This window comes from Lactuca saligna, chromosome 5 (assembly GCF_052625555.1).
Source record: "Lactuca saligna cultivar CGN05327 chromosome 5, ASM5262555v1, whole genome shotgun sequence".
NCBI classification, from domain to species: domain Eukaryota; kingdom Viridiplantae; phylum Streptophyta; class Magnoliopsida; order Asterales; family Asteraceae; genus Lactuca; species Lactuca saligna.
The window spans coordinates 174,172,969-174,187,328 of record NC_136421.1 but is presented as its reverse complement, the minus strand read 5'-3'; positions in this window follow the sequence as shown (position 1 = coordinate 174,187,328).

Genomic DNA, 14,360 nt, shown 5'->3' with positions numbered 1-14,360 from the left:
TCACAGATCAATAACTCAAGTGCTAATGTCTCGGGATCTGGCGCACACACGTCCAACCATGGCGAGAGTCATGGGCCACCTCGAGAATGCACCTATAAGGACTTCACTAATGCCAAGCCCCAGATGTTTTATGGTACTGGTGGTGTGATGGCCTTGAGGCAGTGGATTGAAAGGACGGAGGCAGTCTTTGAAATTTGCTCATGCCCCGAGCACAGCAAGGTCAAATTTGCAACCTTCACCCTTCTTGATAAAGCTTTAACTTGGTGGAATGGTCACGTTAAAGTACTTACCCTAATCGTGGCAAACTCCATAAGCTGGGAGAGCTTGAAGGCCATGATGATGAGGGAATACTGCCCGCGGGGAGAAATTCAAAAGCTTGAACACGAACTATGGACTCTCGGAATGGTGGGTACCGACATCGCTACTTATACCAATAGATTCTGCGAACTAGCAATACTTTTTCCAGACATGATTGCTCCCGAGAGCAAGAAGATAGAAAGGTACATCTGGGGACTGACGCCCCAGATGCGGTCAAGCGTGTTAGCTTCCAAACCTGACACCTTTGAAAGTGCTAAGGAACTGGCACAATCTCTGATCGACTACGGAGGTCATCAGAACTCAACCACTTCTGCACCAGCACCACAGAAAGGAAACAACAACCACAACAACAACAACAACAATGGCAGGAAGAGAGCGTGGATCAAAGGAAAGGGTGGATCTTCCCAAGAATCCGCAAAGAAACAACTTGTGTCAGTAAATGCTGCTATTGTACCTGCTACAGTCCCTACGAATACCTACCCAACAAAGCCTTATGTAGGCAACCTCCCAAAATGCACCAAGTGCAATTTCCACCACCATGGGCCTTGCCGAGATATGCAGTGCGCCAACTGCAACAGGAAAGGACACACGGCTCGTTTCTGCAAAAAACCCGCAAAGCCAATCACTCAAATTTCCGGTACGGGTGTAGGGCAGGCTTGCTACGGTTGTGGCGAGGTGGGCCACTACAAGAGAAACTGTCCTAAGGGAGCAGGCACCGGAGGTGTAGGACGAGTTTTGGCAATAGGCCACGACGAAGCTGTAGCTGACCCAACTATAGTTGCTGGTACGTTTCTTCTCGATAATTCATACGCATGCATATTATTCGATAGTGGAGCGGAGAGAAGCTTCGTGAGTCAAAACTTTATCCATTTACTTAAACCTGAACCTAGCAAGTTAAAAGAATCATTCACTATAGAGATGGCCAATGGAAAAACCGAAAGCACAAATTGCATATACATGGGCTGTACGTTAACATTGGACGGCCATTCTTTCCCAATCAATCTCATGCCAGTACAAATTAAAATTTTCGACGTCATAGTCGGCATGGATTGGTTGAGTCTCCTTCGCGCTGACATCATGTGCTTTGAGAAAGCAGTCCGTCTTAACCTCCCGAATAACGAAACATTAGTTATCTACGGCGACAAATCTAGTACAAACCTTCGCATCATTTCGTGCATCCAAGCTCGAAAGTGCTTACGGAAGGATTGTCGGGCATTCCTAGCACACATCGTCGATACAAGTCAAGAACTGAAGGACATCAAGAGCATCTCGGTAGTACGCGACTTTCCCGATATCTTTCTAGAAGAACTACCAGGATTACCACCGCAACGCCAAGTCGAGTTCAGAATCGACTTAATTCCAGGAGCTACCCTAGTAGCGAAGTCGCCTTATCGTCTTGCACCAGCAGAGATGCAGGAACTTTCCAGTCAACTTAATGAACTCCTTCGCAAAGGATTCATAAGACCAAGTTTCTCACCTTGGGGAGCACCGGTCTTGTTTGTAAAGAAGAAAGACGGATCGTTCCGTATGTGCATCGACTACAGAGAGCTGAACAAACTTACTGTCAAAAACCGCTATCCTCTACCCCGTATCGACGACCTATTCGATCAACTTCAAGGGGCGAACTACTTCTCCAAAATAGACCTGCGATCCGGATATCACCAATTACGAGTTCTAGAGGGGGACATTCCAAAGACAGCTTTCCGAACTCGTTATGGACACTATGAATTCGTGGTGATGCCGTTTGGATTAACCAATGCACCAGCAGTATTTATGGACCTAATGAATAGGGTATGCCGCCCTTACTTGGATCAGTTCGTCATCGTTTTTATCGATGATATACTTATCTACTCTCGAAGTGAGGAAGAGCATAGTCAACACCTACGAAAAGTCCTAGAAACACTGCGAAAGGAGAAACTCTATGCGAAGTTCTCTAAATGCGAATTTTGGATTCAAAGAGTCGAATTTTTAGGTCATGTTGTTAGCGAAAAGGGAATACACGTTGACCCCTCCAAAATTAAGGCTATTGAGAACTGGTCGGCACCAAGGACACCTACTGAAATTCGTCAATTTCTAGGTCTAGCTGGCTACTATCGCAGATTCATAAAGAACTTTTCGAGCATTGCGAAACCTCTTACTTCATTAACCCAGAAAGGTGTGGCCTTTGACTGGGAAGCGAAACAAGAGAAGGCATTCCAGACACTAAAGCAGGCCTTGTGCACCGCACCAATACTATCCCTCCCCGAAGGGATAGAAGACTTCGTTGTGTATTGCGATGCTTCAAATCAAGGACTAGGTTGTGTTCTTATGCAGAGGGGGAAGGTTATCGCTTATGCCTCCCGACAGCTTAAGACACACGAAGTGAACTATACGACACACGATCTCGAATTAGGAGCTGTGGTATTTGCTCTGAAGATCTGGAGGCACTACTTATACGGAACAAAGAGTACCATCTTCACCGATCACAAGAGCCTTCAACACATTTTCGATCAGAAGGAACTCAACATGCGACAACGACGATGGGTCGAGTTATTGAATGACTACGAATGTGAGATTCGATATCATCCTGGAAAGGCCAACATAGTAGCCGACGCCCTCAGTCGAAAGGAATACACTGGTCGGAGGGTCAAATCTCTGACCATGACTATCCATTCCCACTTATCCACACAAATTAAGGAAGCACAAATGGAAGCTTTGCAACCCGAAAATGTGGCGGGTGAATTCCTGCGAGGAATGGAGAAGAATTTAGAAGTCAAGGGTGGCGGAGCCTACTATCTCATGGACCGAATCTGGACCCCAAAACATGGTGGTTTCAGAAACATAGTCATGACTGAAGCTCACAACTCAAGATATTCCGTTCACCCGGGTTCAGATAAAATGTATCTGGATCTTAAGAAACTGTACTGGTGGCCTAACATGAAAGCAGAAATTGCTACCTTCGTGAGTAAATGTCTTACTTGCGCTAAGGTTAAGGTTGAGTATCAGAAACCGTCAGGACTACTACAACAGCCAGAGATACCGGAATGGAAATGGGAGCGGATTACTATGGACTTCATAACCAAATTACCCAAGACGACAAGTGGACTCGATACCATATGGGTCATTGTCGACAGACTGACCAAATCCGCGCATTTTCTACCCATCAAAGAGACTGACAAAATGGAGAAGCTTACAAGAACTTACTTAAGGGAAGTAGTGCGACTGCATGGTGTTCCGATATCCATTATCTCCGATCGAGATAGTAGATTCACTTCAAGGTTCTGGCAGTCACTACAAAGTTCCCTGGGAACTAGGCTGGACATGAGTACAGCCTACCACCCACAGACAGACGGACAAAGTGAAAGAACGATACAAACTTTAGAAGACATGCTGAGAGCCTGCGTGATTGATTTTGGAAAGGCATGGGATATTCATTTACCCCTTGTCGAATTTTCATACAACAATAGTTATCATACAAGCATAAAGGCTGCTCCGTTTGAAGCCCTCTATGGCCGAAAGTGCAGACCCCCTCTGTGCTGGACTGAAGTTGGCGATACCCAGTTAGCTGGAAGAAGAGTTCCTGAAAGCACTCTCACCGGTCCGGAGATCATACGTGAAACAACAGAGAAGATCGTTCAGATTCGTGAACGATTGAAAGCCTCAAGAGACCGACAGAAAAGCTACGCTGACCAAAGGAGGAAACCTTTGGAATTCCAGGTAGGAGACCACGTCTTATTAAAGGTCTCACCGTGGAAGGGTTTAATATCATTTGGAAAGCGGGGGAAACTAAATCCAAGGTACATAGGGCCTTTCGAGATTCTTGCCAGAATCGGTCCTGTGGCTTACAAGCTTAACCTACCGCGCGAACTTAGTAACATCCATCCAACTTTCCACGTCTCAAACTTGAAAAAGTGTCTATCCGACGAGACTCTTGTTATCCCACTCGACGAAATCGAGATAAACGAGAGCCTCAACTTTGTGGAAGAACCAGTAGAAATCATGGACCGAGAGGTCAAACAAACAAAACAAAGTCGCATACCCATCGTGAAGGTTCGCTGGAACGCCAAGCAGGGACCCGAATTCACGTGGGAACGCGAAGATCAGATGAAACAAAAGTACCCTCATCTCTTTCATATTCACTAGTATCTTTACTACTTTAAATTTCGGGACGAAATTCTCTCTAACGGGGGGATGATGTGACAACCCGATATTTCAACTCTTTGTAACGACCAAAGTGGGTCAAGTATTGTAACCGCTTCTGAGTAATAAAATTTACTTTCATAATAAAATGTACAAATAAGTCCTATTTAATTTCCTTCTATGATTTAATGTATTTGAACCATGATCGTACGTGAAAAGAACGCCCAAATCCGACTTCATTTAGCAAAGTTATGATTTTTCCAAGTTCGACTCAGCAACAGACAGCTAAAAACTCGAATCAGAAATCGAGCGACTTTTGGCCGGAATGACCTAAACGAGAATCGAAGGTCTCGACAATGGTATTCCAGCGGTAAAAAGTCTGGCAAAAACCGACATCAGATAAAGAAGTTACGAATTTTCAAAGATATTCCTTAAACACGATAGATTTTTATATTTAATAAAAAAATAATTTCGGAATTTGCCGACGGAGTCTAAACGAAAGTTGAAGAGTGTAGTCTCACCTACACGAGGATATAAAGACCATCAAAAACGGAGTTCGTATGAAGAAGATATGAATTTTTGAAGTTTATTAAATAAATTAATTATTTATTTTATTCAAAATTCGGGTATTATCCGAAGGGGAGTCAGCATCCGAGTTACGCGCTGCGTACGCCTGTACGCCCCGCGTACCCGAGAAGCTCGGCCTCAAACCGTCCACGTCGCACGATCCGGAGAACCCGACCCGCCGTCCCATCCGACCCGCGTGCCAGCGACCCGTCCCATCCGACCCGCGAACCCAGGGACCCATCCCATCCGAAGCCGAGGCAGTCGAGGCTTCGGTCATGCGTGACGTACGCGTACGCGCTGCATACTAGCGTACGCCCCGCGTACTGACGCAGACCAGCCTCTCTATAAATAGCATACGAAGGTTTCCAAAGAAAGGGCTCATTTCTCTTCTCTCTCACTCTACTTTGCCTCGTTTTCCGTGTCCGTTCAAACCCGAAGCTCTGGTCTTTTTGGCTCAAGTCCCGAAGGTCGATTTTACTCCCGAGATTCCCAAGAATCCCGAGGAAAATCCGTTTCCCGAGACGAAACTCTGCCCGGTTTTCCATCTCGCTATCTCCAAAACTTTCAAGTGAGTTTCATACCCCTTAATCAACCGTTTTAATTATTCTAAATACTTTTATATGCTTTCAAAGGGAGGGATTACAAGTAAAACACACGAGTATTATCGTGTGTTATATAAAGAAACTCTTTTATATACTGTTAAATATTCAAATCACATGCGATTTATAAATCTTTAAAGGAACTTTTAATTATATAAATATATATCATATGTTACAATAGCATTCGATCTTTTAAAATATAAAGTTGTTGTAATGCAGGTATAAAACTAAACTGTTCTTAAATTATTCTTTTCTATCGTAGACTCGACACCAAAAATCTATGCTTTCATAAACAAATGATTCTTTTCCTAAGTATTTCTAAAAACAAACAAGGCACACTTTGTAAAACTATAATAGGTATAGTTTTACGAACAGATTTCTAACTCTTATGTACTAGAAACATATATTTCAAGAAGTTTACTTTTGTATACAAGAACAAACGTAACATTTTAACCAGTAGATCTGTTTTTTTTATACCACGGGTTTGTGAGACACTAACTTCATGTACGTTCGAGTACACATTTCAAGTCCTGTATTATATACCAGAATCCCTTGGAGGGGGAGCATGGTGTTTGTGTATAGATCTATACGGGCTTGACAACCCGCGCCCTGACTGTTAGCTATAGTCCACCGTTTGGGGTGACAAACGTCATAACATTCCAACGCCTGAAGAACGTTGTGTATAGGCATTTCGAGTCAATAGTATGGTTATAAAACTCACAAGGGGTATTAAAAACGCATTGATTTACAAGGTTTTCAAACTCATTTATTATTTTACCTTTACATACATTTTGGAAACAAACATTGGTCTTGAATGAAGACTACTTTTATGCTAGTAGAAAATATAGGATTTTCTAAACATATACAAACAAAGATAAAACATTTCATTTCATTTAAACATTGTCATTTAAATACTTATGAAATTCACCAGCTTAAATGCTGATCTACTCTTTTAAAATTACTTGTATGTCTCAGGGATTCAGTAATTTCAGGTACTAATATGCTTTTGAAGAAGAGATGCTGCGGCGCCAGTTTAATCTCATATTTTTGACATCATATTGTAATTGGTTTTGAACATGTAACTTTTGACAAATGTAAACTTTCAATTATATATATGATGGTTGTATTGCTTTCTTTACTATGTATTCATTTGTTACGCTACCACATGAAGTCATCCACCCCCGAACGTTTCCGCCATTCAGGTTTGGGGGTGTGACAAAGCCTTTGGTCAATTTCTCAATTAACACTCACAACCTCTCTCCTCAACCCAAATCAAGGTCCAAAACAAAGATTTAAGGCTTGAAATCAAAGAGGTAACACCCCTAACTTGTTATTCAACCTCTTTAGCCTTTAAATTTGTGTTTAAATTGTGTTTTGGGACCAAGAGCATGAGTTTACGGGCAAGGAACTAGCTTGGGCTGTAAACTCCAAGAAATGGGCTTTTTAAGCCCTAAAAACCCTTCCTTAGCATGGTTAGACATTAGATATGACTTAATGGCTTAATGGAAAGGACTTATAACATGTAAAACATTGATTTTGAGGGACAAAAGTGAGTTTACGGCCAAGACACATTCTTGGGCCGTAAACTCATATTCAAAGGGTTTTTGAGCCAATTAACCCTTCCAAATTATAGTTGGGACTTAGATATGACATTTAGGCTTGCTAATCTAGACTTGGAACACTTTAAACATGATTTTTGGGTAATAAAAGTGAGTTTACAGCCAAGGCATACTCTTGGGCCGTAAACTCCTCTTAAATGGTGATTTAGTGCCTTAAAACATGTCAAAATGCTTTCAAACTCAACCAATGGCCTCGTGGTAAATCCTAGATTCATCTAAAAATGATTTGGAGACCTTAAACACAACATATGCCCTACATATGTGTGTTTACGGCCAAAGAACTCCTCTTAGGCCGTAAACTCCTAAAAGTTTGAAAAATGGTAACCTAAATTCATAACAATGCTTAGAAAATTAGTTAGAATCACATGTGATTGTCCTATATAGTTCAAATTAACCATTCCTAGCCATGGGTGAGTTTACGGCCGTAAACTCTATGAGTGTGGCCGTAAACTCATGTTTTAAATGATGTAAATTCATTCCAAGTGTTCCAAGGCATTTTAGATAATCCATTCTAGCAATCCCCATGTCCATTTGAGCCCTTAAACCATCAAAACCACACCCACATGAGTTTACGGCCATAAACTCATGTGTGTGTGTGTTCAATAGTTGTAATCTCCTTAAAATGTTTTCTCTTGGGGAGTAAACTCAAGTCCCAAGTCCCTAGTGCCATTACACGTCCGAAGATGTCACCCGGGTCACTCCAAACGCTCGTTTTGAGGTGTTTAACCTCATTGGAGTGTAATGTTCCATATGATTAGTGAATGTATCCCTAATTTTATATATATGGACATTATTTCATTTTACATAGGAACATCGCGATTAATCAAACCCCAAACCAACGTCTAGCATTCAAAACCGACACATTTCCGAGTCCGGTGAGTTCATACCCCTACCCTTTTTCACTGTTTTCACTGTTTTCAGGGGGGAACACAAGCAAAGTACAAGGAAATTCTTGTACTCAAAACATGTTTTCAAATGTGTGTTTCATATTTCATATGCTTTTATAACTGATTACCACAACTGATAACCATTTGAACATGCAGATCACGTAATATATATTTGTGAAATAGGTCTTTAAACTGTTATGTTTTACATATATTTAACAAATGGTTTTTCACATTTTATCAGTTAAAAAGCATGACATTAAACATTTGAACATAATACCTGTACACTGTTTTGTCCTCGGTAACACTCCCCACATATATGCGAGTGGAGGACTATCATATTATTACTAGTAAATTTGTTAATCCTGTATGATTGGAGACACGTCCTCGGAGAACACTCCACCGAGATACGCGAGTGGAGGACTACACCCATAATCAGAATCTCTGGTATTTAGAGAGCGTGACTTGAGTGTATAGATCTATACGGGGCTGACTACCCCACACCTGGCTACTAGCTACAGCCGAACCGAAATGGTTCAAGGGTGACGAAAGTCGTAAGTATGTGGACGACTTATTGCCACAGGTTTTAGTCTATTGTATGGTTATGGAACTCGCAATTAGGATAACAGAGATTTGCTTATAGTAATAATGAACCACATGATACATCTTTTACATCTTTTACATCTTTCACTTACAGTAACTATTAATCAGGAAAGTACGGGACTTTCCTGGGGAAAACATGGAACATAAACATGATTACATCTTTTACATCTTTAACATCGTTTATATTAGAAACCAACATGCAGGAAAGCATGGGGCTTTCCTAGGTAACACTTACATAACTAGAAAGAGTAACAAACTGGATAACATTACATCTTTTACAATTTGTAACATACAATAAGGAAAGTATGGGACTTTCCTGGTAACACATGATAAGTAAACAGAACAGTTTAACAAGTCAGATAACCAATTATGCATTTTCACATGAGTAGACATGTTTTCAGTATACAAACTTACTATACTTTACATTTGTGAAACAATAACCAACTTTTAAGAAAATACGGGATTTTCTTGGTGTTCATAACATTACAGAAACAGAAAGGAAACTCGAAACATTTTCACAAACAAAAACCGCTTATGAACTCACCAGCTTTATGCTGATTTTCAAATCGCTTGTGTTCTCAGGTCAGCGTTAGAACAGGTACTCGAAGATCCTTTTTGCTTGAAGACGGTGTACATGAAGATCCGTTTCATTTTGTTTATATATACTATGTATCACAACTGTACAAACTTTACTTTTGAAACAACTGTAAAAACTTTATTATGTAATGTAATGGTTGTTTTACTTTATTTACTATGTGCATTGGATTTGATACTCAACGTGGAGTCGACCCCGAAAATGTTTTCCGCCTTCGATTTTCGGGGTGTGACAACATCCCTCTTCAAAATTTTGAATTATTGTGTTGGGTCTTAGCCTTAATATTTCATTTGGGTGTTATATTAAGGATTCCTTATCTAATCTAAACTTTCTCCTTTTTCTTTTTCATATGTTTGGTCAAACAACGCTTCTGGCTCGAACTCCAACTCCTCAAGTTCCTTCTCTCTCATGACCATTTGTGCGAGTGTCACCTTCGATGGATCCAACTTCAATGATTGGATTCGCAACATTCGAATGACCTTGCATTACAAAGAAAAAGAATATGTTTTCGACAAGAAAATCAATGAGATCGATGAATCTAAATCTACTCCTGAATAGATAGCTGAGTATAGGGCTCACGAGAAGGACACGACAAAGGTGTCGTGTATAATGGTAGCTACTACGACTCCTGAGCTACAACGATTCTACGAGGACTACTGGCCTTACGAGATGTGCCAAGATCTGATGGAAAAATACCATCAAAGTGCGCGTTAAGAAAGGTACGAGATTGTTTCCTCGTTAATCACTACCAAGATGAAAGATGGAGAGTCCATCATGACCCACTTGCAAAGGATGCAAAGGTATGTGGATCGATTGCTCAACTTGAATGTCAACTTTGACGAAGAATTGGTGATTGATATCATTCTCCACTCTTTACCTTCTTGTTATGATTAGTTCAAGATTACTTATCATATAAAGAAGGAACAAGTCACCTTGAGCAAACTTCAAGGTTTACTGAGAACTGTTGAAAGTGGACAAAAAGGCAAAGCTGTTGAGTCCACCCCTGCTGCTGCTGCTGCCCCAGTCCTTGCTATAGGTCATGGAGAAGGGAAGAAGAGGAGATCTCCCTCCAAGAACCACAAGGGAAACTCCCATGATCGATCTACTTCAAATGGATCCAAAGTTAAAGTTGGTTTTGCCACTCCCTCATCCGATCCCAAAAAAGCAACATACTTCTACAGTCATGACATGGGGCATTGTAAATGAAGCCGCCCTAAATACTTGCAAGACATCAATGATGGGAAGATAAATCCCACATTCGCACGTATTTATACTATTTATTCTAATATCTCATCACATGCATGTTCTTGGTTCCTTGATACAGGATGTGGTTTTCACATTTGCTCTAATTTGCAGGGGCTAAGAAGAAGTAGGGATGTGGAGCATGGGAAGATGAACCTGATAGTGGGGAATTGGAAATTGTCGCCTATCACCAAGATCAGGATTTATTCTTTAGTGCTTAGTAGTGGGTTAGGATTAGACTTGAATGATTGTTGCTACTCTTTAGAAATGACGAAGAACATTATTTCTTTTTATGGTTTGTATAGACATGGCTTTAGATTTTCGTTTAACAATGAAATTCGTTCTATTAATGCTTTCTATAATGGTACTTTTTATTTTGAAGCATTGCATTGTAATGGTGTATATGAAAATGTGATGGTTGTAGACAACTTAGGAAATAATGTGTTGCTAATAGAATCTTCAAGATTAGAACTTCTATGTTCATTCGTTTGTCTTCATTCATAGATGTAATCCTCTTAACAGAATCCTCAAGATTAGAACTTCTTGTGCGAGTTCTCTTTAAACTCTCACTAAGATCAAAAATAGTTTCATGTAAATCAGTTAATTCAAAATCAAAACGAGAAGTAAGTATGTCAAGAGATTTAACAATAGAATGTACCTTATCAATTACCTTTTTGCATTCAGTGACATGCTCCTTCACTTTATTCGCAAAAACCATGTATCTGAAACATTTCCTTCATTTGTGAAGTACCTATGACTTTTTGAACTTGCGCTTTTGATCATGAAACATCTGTATCCTCTATTATTTCCATCCTTCACCATCAAGCAATCTCCTTGAGTTGTCCTATGGAATTTTTCATCCTCCGAATCAGTTGACCAAACTTCTACGTTCCCATCATCACTATTGTCCTCTATCACCACTAAAACTAGTTTGCTAGAACTCTTGCAAAGTTTTTCGATGTTCTTTACATAATAAGCTTCATCCTTATTCCTTTCTTTCTTCTCATTCAACTTTCTTAACATGCATTCTTTTGCGAAATGATTATTTCCATGATAATAATTACAATCAAAGCCTGAATCACCAAGAAGCTTGTTCTCATTGTTTTCATCATATCTTTGAAAGTTTTTAAGACTTTCATTTATGGATCTTTCTGAATTTTGACTTCCTTGCTTGTGATTGTTTCCAACAAATTCATTTATATTAATTTTGAAATGTGAAAAATCCATTTTAAAGAATTTATTTGGATTTGTCACGATCAGAACATTGTCTTATTTTGTGACTTCTTCATCTAAAATATTCGATTCCAAATTCTTACACAACTATTTTTTTTTCTTATTTTGCTTTGAATTTTCACTTTGTGTCAGGAAGGCCAAAGAACCTACTTTGCTTCTTTCAGTACTTCATCTTCATGATACTTCAATATACCAACAGTTTGTGCAAGAGAGTAATTCTTGTATTGTTCATGTGCTTTGAGAGTAGAAATAATCATCTTCCATTCTGATCTCATACTATTCATGAATGTGACATTTTGTTCCATGGATTCTTTCTTCAAATCATGTTTTATCACATGACTGGAAAGATGCTTAAATCGATTAATAGTTTGTATAATTGTTTCGTCAGAATTTTGCTCAAAAGATCAATATTCAGATAGAAGTGAGGTTTGTAGAGAATGAATGAGATCAACATCTCCAGAATATAATTCTTTTAATCTAAATTATATCTTATTTGCATATTTAAGAGAGCTAACCAGAAAAGTATCCGGAGTAAGATCAATATCTCCATAATATCAATTTGATTATCTTCAACAATGATAGTTTTATAATCATCTTGAGTTAAAATTTCCTGCTTCTTCTTAGTATAATTGTGCGTTCCGATTTTAATTGCTTGCCAGATTCTAGATCCATAAGTTTCAATCCCTCGAACATAATCTTCAAAGTGAAGATGCCAAACTTTATAGTCTTCAAGAAATAAAACTAGAATTCACGTTGTGGAACTGATACTACTTGGAAGGTTGAATATGACAAAGCGTGAATCATCTTTTGATATTTTGAATGAAATTTGATGTCAATGAACTTGAAGAAGAGTAGATCAAATGACTTAAACAAGTAATTAAAGATCAATTTGCAAAGGATTTGCAAAATACAGAATAAATCCGAAATTCAATGAACAGATCTGGAAAAATACAATGAACAAGATGAAAACGATGAACATGATGAATAGATCTGAAAAAGTTCAATTGATCTCCCGCTTTGATACCAATTGAAGGAACATTTAGATTCATGAGTCAAACCAGGATAAGATTCATAAGAACACACAATGTAAATAAGATTTCAATTTCATTAATGAGTAAGTATAGAGCAATCTGATACAATGTAAGGAACTATTCTATCAAGAAAACTCTTACCCATGTTTCTATATAATATTCCTATATATATATATATATATATATATATATATATATATATATATATATATATATATATATATATATATAAACACACACACACACCCACACAAACACACACACATCACATGAATAAAAGAATGGCATCACAAGTCAACAACTAAGCTGCAAACTTAAGGAAACAAAATGTGCTATATCGTAACATAACCAACACAAAGTAAACACATTACAAACAAACTATTACAAGATGACACAAAAAAGCTACGAACTCTACATGAAGTTCAAGTTATTTAATTCATATTCTACCATGGAAGACTACTTAGAGTTTTAAAAGAGGAAAGAGGAGGCACCTTTTTAACGTTAGATGACTACCTTCTTGCTCTTGGTTTATTCCTCCTTAGATTGACTTCGATTGATCATGAAAAAACCATTCAAAATTGCCCTAAAACCTGTCCAAAAAAAGCGGAAATGATTTGGGAATGAAATAACAGACTTATGAAGATTTTAACCATGTTTTATGGTACTCGAAGTCAAAATACAAGCATAAATGGCCGTGTTTCTCTGTTTACCAAATCATGTAACTTGAGTTTTTCCTCCTCCAACATTATATTGGAGTGTAGTACTGCTTTATTTTAATAATATTTGGTAAATATATATAACGTAACTCTTATAATGAAATAAGTATAAGGATATACTTATTATATTTCCAAGACACTATCATTTCACTAGTTGGTTCACCCTTGCACGTATTTAGACCAAATACATATTATAACAAGAAGTTTGAGCTTTTTAGGGTTATTACAATGAGCCTCCCATTGACAGTGCTCCAAAATAGGAAGATGTAACCATTAAGAAGTGTAGGTATAAAGATTTTAGCAGGTGCACACTAATTATCTATAAAAGCTACATGGATTCGACAACAATACACACTTAGACTATAGAAATATAGATAACTTTCTACATATAAAGATGACTGGATGGTTAAAAGGAAAATTATGCCATCATAGTGGTTGCTAAGCTTTTGATTGAGGTGAGTTTACCGGGATCATATGTATATTATGAGTTTTTTAATGATATTTATATGCCTTAACATGCTATGTGTTTTTCTATAGTACTAATTACGTATTTCATACAAAGTGGTTTTAAAAAAAGGCTTTCCTCACAGGTTAAAATGTTGGTAAATATGATTTATGATTAGATGTTGATAAGTTGTTTTGAGAAAGGTTTGCTTTATAATAAAAAATGATACTTTATGACGATATGATGTTTTATGATTCTTTAGGATGAATAAATCATTTATGATTAAAGTGTTGAAGTGGAGTTAGGAATAAAAATGTGCAAACATTCTGAGATGGTTATGCATGTGAGTGCCTCATTATATCCATATGAGATTGACCATTATGATGTAT